The sequence below is a fragment of the Rattus norvegicus genome (assembly GCF_036323735.1).
Source record: "Rattus norvegicus strain BN/NHsdMcwi chromosome Y unlocalized genomic scaffold, GRCr8 chrY_unlocalized_3, whole genome shotgun sequence".
NCBI classification, from domain to species: Eukaryota; Metazoa; Chordata; class Mammalia; order Rodentia; family Muridae; genus Rattus; species Rattus norvegicus.
Window position 1 is genome coordinate 717,805 of NW_026947389.1, and position 8,496 is coordinate 726,300.

Below are 8,496 nucleotides of genomic sequence, written 5' to 3' on the forward strand. Positions count from 1 at the left end.
AAGCGGAGAATGGATCCTGTGTGGGAAGGGACAGGAGATATGATCCAATAGTCAGGAGAAGGAAAGGAAATCTTGAAATTTTAGAGATGAGGAGGTAGGGGAAATCTCCAGGAAGAGAAAGAGTCCAGGATAATGGAGGTACCCACGAATCAATGGGGGTTACCTAAGCTGTGACTTACATTGGTGATATGGAACATTTAGAGGCCAACTCCTGTAGCCCGGAAGGACACCAGTGGAGGGATAAAGGCACAAATACAACTACAAAACTTTCTAGGCAAAATTTTTCAAGCCTAAAAGAAATTTAGAACCGTATTCTAGGGTCTATGTTCTCCTTTGCTTTATTGATGGCTGGTAATTTTCGTATAAAATAAGGATTTGGGACATTATCATTAGAAGTAGGTATACAATATTTATATTGTTATATTCACGCTTTAGCTGGGCCCACTTTGTTGCCAATATCATTACAAAAATATAAAATTATAATTAATAATTTTTATAATTATAATTTTATAATTATCATTATAAAATTAGAAAACAGAATTTTTGAGTACACATTCAGGAATATATATAAAGTCCTCTTTCAAAGAATGTACAATAAGAAAATGTAATACAATATTCATTCAATTTAACGTCTGGAGGGAAAATATTGGACTTTAGGAAACAGAGAAAACCTAGGAACTTGAATTGTATGTCACAGGAATGGACGTGGAAGTGAAATTATTATCCAGAATATTCTCCTCCACACCATGTTCCTAGATCTTTTTTACCCATGCCAAGCCCCTGACCAACATTCTCTATTCCGAACATGTAAGTACTAATGAAGCAAAGAGAAATCTCTAGCTTTAAAGATATATAATATGTAAAGGTTTCCAGTATGTCACAGGAGACACTCTTGGAAAGGGCACCCTCAAATCTGGTCCATGGGAAAGTTCAGTGAGTCTTGGGTACGTATTGAGTGGGATTGCAGAAGTAGTAGCCTTTATCTGAGCCTTCCACACATGGGAATCAGGTGCTGCGATCTTCTTAGAATCATCTGGACTTCCCTGCTTGATATGGTTCCTGGAAGTCAGAGCGTTTATGTAATCAATTTCTTCAATACAAAAGCCAGTTGTTGGGAAGGGCACATTTGTTCTTCTCAGAGCTCGTGGCTTTTACTCTTTTTGCTCTGAAGAAAAAGGTTCAAAGAAACAAAGGAAAGAAAAGTATGGTCTACTCAGCAGTGTAAACACCTCCATGCTTTGGATTCCTATTGTGTAATTTGTTTATAACACTGATATCTGGAGGAGAAGAGCTTCTAGTTGAGACTTCATCATCTCAGTCTTTCCACTTGTATTACTCTGAATACCATTCTCTGACAGTGACTCTTTAGATTTCTGAGTCAATAGGTTTGATTAGCTGGCAGATTTCTTTTCTTTCTTTCATTGTTTTTATTTTTTATAAAATTTTATTGCTTTTTTAACTGGATATTTCTACATTTGAATTTCAAATGTTATTTCCTTTCCCAGTTTCTTTTCCATAATTAGCCTATACAATTCTGCTCCCCTTCTTCTATAACCCACCTTACTGCCCCCTGACATTGCCTTGAACTTGGAGTCAAACCCAATGACTTCTCCTTCCATTGGTGACCCCAAGGCCATCCTTTGCAACATATGCAGTTGGAGCCATAGTTCTTTCCATGTACAGTCTTTGAATATTGGTTTATTACCAGAAATCTCTGTTGCATTTGCATTGTTGTTCTTATGGTGTTGAAAGCACCTTTAGCTCTTTTAATCCTTTTTCAAACCCTACCAACAAGATGTCAATTTTCAGTTCACTGGCAGCATAGACTCCTTAGCTTCATCACTCTTATCTACATCTGGTTGCTGAATGTGTGTGTGTGTGCGTGTGTGTGTGTGTGTGTGTGTGTGTGTGTGTGTGCGTGTGTGTGTGTGTGTGTGTGTGTGTTTCTGTGTCTGTAGAGCTAAACAATGAATTCTCAAATGAGGAATATCAACATCCTTTGCCATCAGGTAAATGGAAATAAAGAAAAAAAATCCTGAGTTTCCACAGCACACCAATCAGAATGACGAGGATATATTTGGTCCCTTGTACAGCTATGGTGTTTGGTGGATTTTTAACATGGATTCTGCACTACTAGGTTAAGATTTTAGAATCCACAAATGACAAAGCCATATAGATTCCTTCCTATTCTTATGAACCTACTGAAGTAGAAGATTCACTGGACTTCAAGCCACTCCTCTCCCAGCCCATGTCATGAACTTTATGTTTGGACTGAATAAAGAATCATGGTAAAACATCCAAAACCCTCAAATCTGGCCATGGAAACACTGGAAGGTAGATATTAGAGAACTGCTATCTAATGCCACTGCAGAACCACATGATATAGTCTATGTTGTCCTTTCCTTTACTAATGTCAGGTAATTTTTGGATAAAATAAGGATTTAGGAGTTTATCATTTAAGTAGATACAGAATATTTACACTATTATATTCACTTTAGAACTGGGCCCCCTTTTTTCTAAAATCAGAGCAAAAAAATGGAATAGGATAATAGAACATTGGAGTACACATTCAGCAATATATATAAAGTCCACTATCAAGGAATGTACAATAAGAAAATGTAATAAAATATTCACTCAATTAAAGGTCTATAGGGAAAATATTGGCCTTTAGAAAAGAGAGATATCTGAGGAAATTGAACTATAGGCCAGAGGAATGGAACTGGGAATAAAATTATTATCCAGTAGAATCTCCTGCACTCCATATTCCTAGATCTTAGAGACCCAAGCCATGCCTCTGGCTAACTTTCCCCATTCAGAGCATGTGACCATTAGTGGAGCAGAGATAAGTCTCTACCTTAAGAGAGATTGAGTACATAAAGGTTTCCAGTGTGTCACAGGAGACATACCTGGAAAGGACACCTTCGAATCTGGTAAATGTAAGGAAAGCTGTTTAGCATGTAGGAGATGGCCGTTCTCAGTGACATCATAAATAGGACCTCCATGACAAATTTGTTGTAACTAGGAGAGCCCTAGCTTCTTCTGTGATGTAACAATTACTGTCCTGACAGGAACTGCCTCTCACATATTCCCTCAGTAACTCTCCGGTTTGCTAATTGGCCACTAATTCAGAGTAAACAGCCATTTGGGAGTGAGAACAAAAAGGATAAAGAGATCAGAGATGGGGAGAAAGAAGCTGACCTTCTGTCTTTGTATGAAAAAAAAAAGGAAAAATAAGTGGTACTTTGAAAAGTTCAGGGAGCCCTTGGAAGGGTTGGAGTGGTATCGCTGAAGAGATAGACTTGATCTGAGACTTACACATATGGGAATCAAGAGTTGGAAGCTTCACAGAAGCATCTGGACTTCCCTGTTCTTATGGTACCTGGATGTCAAAGGTTTTATATCATTCATTTCCTAATTACAAAGCAAAATTTTGAGAGGGCACAGTTGTTTTTCTGAGATCTATGGCCTTTTTTTCTTTTTGCCCAAAAGAAAAAGGTCCTAAGGAAGGAGGTAAAGACAAGTATTGGGTCCTCAGGTCAGAGTAAACTCCTCCAAGCTTTGGATACCTATAGTGCATTTTGTGTCTGACACGGATATCTCGGAGAAAGAAGTGCTTCTAGTTGAGACTTCATCATCTTTGTCTTGCTACAAGTATTACTCTGAATACCAATTTAGATTTCTGAGTAAATAACTGTGATTAGTTGGAAGTTTTCTTTACTTTTATTTCTTTCTTTTTTTAATTTTTTATCAATTTAAGTGATTTTTAAACTGGATGAGGCTATATTTACGTTTAAAATATTATTTCCTTTCTCAGTTTCCTGCCCATTAAATCACAACCTGTTCACAATCCCTTCTTCTCTAACCATAATTCTGCCCTTTGACATTCCCTTAAACTGGGAGACAAACCAAGGTAGAACCAAGGGCTTCTCCTTCCATTGGTGCCAAAAAAGCAATCCTCTGCCACATATGCATTTGGAGCCATATTTCTGTCTATGTTCATTCTTTGAATATTGGTCTAGTACCAGAAAGCTCTGGGTCATTGAGAATGTTGTTCTTTTGTAGTTAACAGCACCTTCAACAATTGTAATACTGTCTCAAAATCTACCAACAAGATGTCCGTTTTCAGTTCACTGGTTTGCCACTAACATTCACTTCTGTATTAGACATTCTCTAACTGTGTCTCTCAGGAAATATCTATATCCAGTTCCTGGTAGAATGCACTTCTTAGCTTCATAAATCTTATCTAATTTTGGTGGCTGATCACCATATATATATATATATATATATATATATATATATATATATATATATATATATATATATATGTGTGTGTGTGTGTGTGTGTGATATACGTATGATATATATATATATATGTATATGTATATATATACATATACATATATATATAATGATATATATGAATATACTTTTGGTGGCTCCAACAGTTATGAAGTTAGGGGGAATTTTAACATGGATTCAGTGCAACTAGGTCAAGAATGTAGAATCCACAAATTGCATTGGCAAATAGATTCCCTCCTGTTCTTATGAAACTATTGAAGATGAGGTCTCCCTGGTCCTGAGCCATTCTTATCACTTCCTATCCTTCTCTATCTTATGTTTGGCCTCAAGAAAGAATCATGGTAAAACATCCAAAAACCTCAAATCTAGCCCTGAGACACTGGAACAGAAGAACCGAGATCAAAACGGACCTGAGAACCAAATTCTATACTACATGTGGTCTTATGCTTTACTTATATGAGGAAATGTTAGGATTTAATAGTAATTTGGTGTTTACCACTTGAAGTAGGTACACCCAATTTACAGTGTTATAATCACTCTAGAGCTGGGTGCCTTTGTTGCGAAAATCATTGAAGAAAATAGAAGTGGAAAAAAGAATTTTCAGTACACATTCAGGAATATGTATAAAGTCACCTATCAAGGAATATACAATAAAAATTGAAATACACATGCATTCAATTAAAGGTCTGTAGGGAATAACTGGCCTTTGGGAAAATAGAAAACGAAGAAAATTGAACTGTGTCACAGAAATGAACCTGAGAATGAAAATATTATCTAGAAGAATCTTCTACACTCCTGTTCCTAAATCTCATCGACCCATGCCAAGACCCTGAATAACTTTGTCCATTCAGAGCATGTAACCACTAATGAAGCAAAGAGAAGTCACTAGCTTTAGAGAGATGGAGTATGTAAACATTTCCACTGTGTCACAGAAGACATACCTGGAAAGGGCACCCTCAAATCTAGTCAATGTAAGGAAAGCTCTTTAGCAGATAGGCCATGGCAGGTCTTAGAGACATCATCATTAGTTCATTCATGAAAAATCACTGGTATCCTTGAGAGCCAAAGCTTCTTCTGTGATGTCACAAGTATTGCTGTGACTGCAACTGATCTTCAGATGTTCCTTCATTACCTCTAGGGTTTACTAATTGGCCTCTAATTCAGAGTAAACAGTTATTTGGACGTGACAAAAAAGAAGATGAAGAGATATGAGAAGGGGAATAGCTGGCTTTCTGTCTTGTTTTTTTTTAAAAAAAGAAAGGCATATGTGGTCCTTGGAAAGCTTAGTGAGTCCAAGGTAGGATTTGTGTGGGATCGCTAAAGAGATAGCCTTTTTTGAACCTTCCACATATGGGAATCATGAGCTGCAAGTCTCTTAGAAGCATCTGAACTTCCCTGTTCTTATGGTTCCTAAAATTCAAATAGTTTATATCATTCATTTCTTTATTACAAAACCCAAGTATTGTGAAGAGCACAATTGTTTTCCAGAGCTCATGACCTTTACTGTTTTTGTCAAGAAGAAAGGTACTAACGAAGAAGGGAAGTACAAATATTGTGTTGCTATCTCGAAGTAAACAACATGCTTTGGACACCAATAGTGATTTTTTTGTCTGCCACTAATATTAACGTGACAGAAGTGCTTCTAGTTGAGACTTCATCATCTCAGTCTTTCCACTAGTATTACTCTGCCACTTCACATTTACGAGTCAATATGTGTGATTACTTGACAGCTTTTACTTTCTTTTATATCTTTCTTTTTTATTTTTAGCAAATTTTATTGTTTTTTTTTAACGGGATGTTTCTATATTTAAATTTCAAATATTATTTCCTTTCTGAGTTTCCTGAGCATAAGATCCCTACACATTCCCATTTCCTTTTTCTCTAACCAGCCTTTCTCCCGCATGACATTCCCTTGAACTGAAAGATGTACAAGGGAGGACAAGGGCTTCTCTTTCCAATGTTGATCAAAAATTACATCCATTGCCATATATGAATTTGGAGCCATTCCTCAGTCCATGTACTTTCTTTGTGTATTCGTACAGTAAGAGAAAGCCCTGGTTCATTGGCATTGTTGTTCTTATGGGGTTGAAAGTACCTTAAGCTCTTCTAATCCTTTTTTTAAGTTTACCAAGAGCAGGTCCGTTTTTAGTTCACTGGTTTTTTACTAGCATTCACTTCTGTATTTGACATGCTGTATCATTGTCTCTCAGGAAAAATCTTTTTCCGATTCCTGGCAGAATGCAATTCTTACCTTCACCTATCTTATCTAGTTAGGTTGGCTGATATATATATATATATATATATATATATATATATATATATATATATATATATATATATATGCTATGATTTTGGTGGCTCCTACACCTATGTGGTTAAGGGGAAAGTTAACATGGGTTCTGCCCAACTATGTCAAGAATCTAGAATTCACAAATGACAGTTTCAAATAGTCCTCTTGTGTTTACCTATTGAAGTAGATAATTTACTGTTCCTCAAGCCATGTTTCTCCCTTCACATCATCCAATATCTTAGGATTGGCCTGAAGAAAGAATCATGGTGAAACATCCTAAACCCTCAAGTCTGCCCATGGGAAAACTGGAAGCTATGTAGTCTAGTACTGATATCAAATGGGAGTAGAGAACTGAATTCAACAGTGAAAAATGTCCTTTGCTTTCCTGATGTCTGGAAATTTTTTGATAAAATAAGGATTTGGGAGTTTATCATTTGTAGTAGGTTCACAGTATTTACACTTTTATAATCACTCTATAGCTGGAGTCACTTGTGACCAAATTCATTGAAGAAAATGGAATTGGCCAACAAAATTTTTGAGTACACATTGAAGAATATTTACAAAGTCCCTTATCAAACAATATACAGTAAGAAATTGAAATACAATATTCATTCTATTCAAGGTCTGTAGGTAAATGCTGACCTTTGAGAAACGGAGAAACCCTCAAATATTGAACTGTATGTCACAAGAATGAACCTATGATATATAGAATAAAAATATTATCTAGAAGAATCTCCTACACTCCATTTTCCTAAAACTTTTTTACCCATGCCATGCCCCTTAATAACTTTCTGCATTCAGAACATGTAACCACTAGTGAAGCAGAGAGAAGTCTCTCCTTTAGATAGATGGAGTACATAAAGGTTTCCTCCGTGTCAAAGGAGACACACGAGGAAAGGGCACCCTCGAATCTTGTCAATGTAAAGAAAGATGTTCAGGATGTAAGACATGGCATTTCTCAGTGACATGACCATTAGGCCCTCCCTGAAAACTCTCTTGTAACCTGGAGAGCCCTGGCTTATTCTGTGATGTCATAACTGTTGCCATGACTGCAACTGTCTCTCAGATATCCTTCAATACCTCTAGGGTTTACTAATTGGCCTCTAATTCAGAGAAAATTGGAGAGTGATAACAAAGTGGATGATGAGATAGGATGGGGGGAAGGAAGCTGGCCTTCTGTCTTGGTATAAAAAACAAGGAAGAAATATGTGGTCCTTTGGAAAGCTCAGTGAGTCCTTGGTAGGAATTGAGTGGGGTCTCTGAAGAGATAGCCTTGATGTGAGCCTTCCACATAAGGGAAATAGGAGTTGGGAGACTGTCAGAAGCTTCTTGACTTCCCTGATCTTATGGTTGCTGGATGTCAGAGGGTTTATATCATTTATTTCTTTATTCCAAAACCAAGTGTTATGAAGGACACAGTTGATTTCCTGAGAGCTCATGACTGTACTGTTTTTGTCAAGAAGAAAAGGTCCTAAGGAAGAAGGGAAAAACAAGTATTGTGTCCCTAACTCAAGTTAAACTCCTCAATGCTTTGGAAACCTATAGGGCACTTTGTGTCTGACACTGATATCTGGGAGAGAGAACTGCTTCTAGTTGAGACTTCATCATCTCAGTCTTTATACTAGTATTAACCTGACTACCACTTCAGATTTCTGAGTCAATATGTGAGATTGCTTGGCAGCTTTCTTTTCTTTTATATCATTCATTTATTTTTATATTTTAGCAATTTTTTCTTCTTTAAGTAGATGTTTCTACATATACATTTAAAATATTTCCTTTCTCCATTTCCTTTCCATAAGATCCCTACCCATTCCATTACCTTCTTCTCTAACCAGCCTTTCTGCCGCATGAAATTCCCTTGAACTGGGAGACAAACTGTGGAGGACAAGGCCCCTCTTTCCAATGTT

The 8,496-nt window shown here is 36.8% G+C and overlaps 1 long non-coding RNA gene across 2 annotated transcripts; it reads right to left on the bottom strand.

Annotated features, from left to right (window-relative positions):
- Window positions 1-837: 837 nt before the first annotated feature.
- Window positions 838-6,596, bottom strand: LOC134484679 (uncharacterized). Of its 2 annotated transcripts, none has more exons than XR_010062315.1 (2): window positions 5,241-6,596; window positions 838-1,165 (listed from the first exon to the last, which is right to left on the bottom strand). It is a non-coding gene; the product is annotated as an uncharacterized LOC134484679 (long non-coding RNA). The 2 variants fall into 2 exon arrangements; XR_010062314.1 differs by lacking the exon at window positions 5,241-6,596 and adding an exon at window positions 2,907-3,325.
- Between the last annotated feature and the right edge of the window lie 1,900 nt (window positions 6,597-8,496).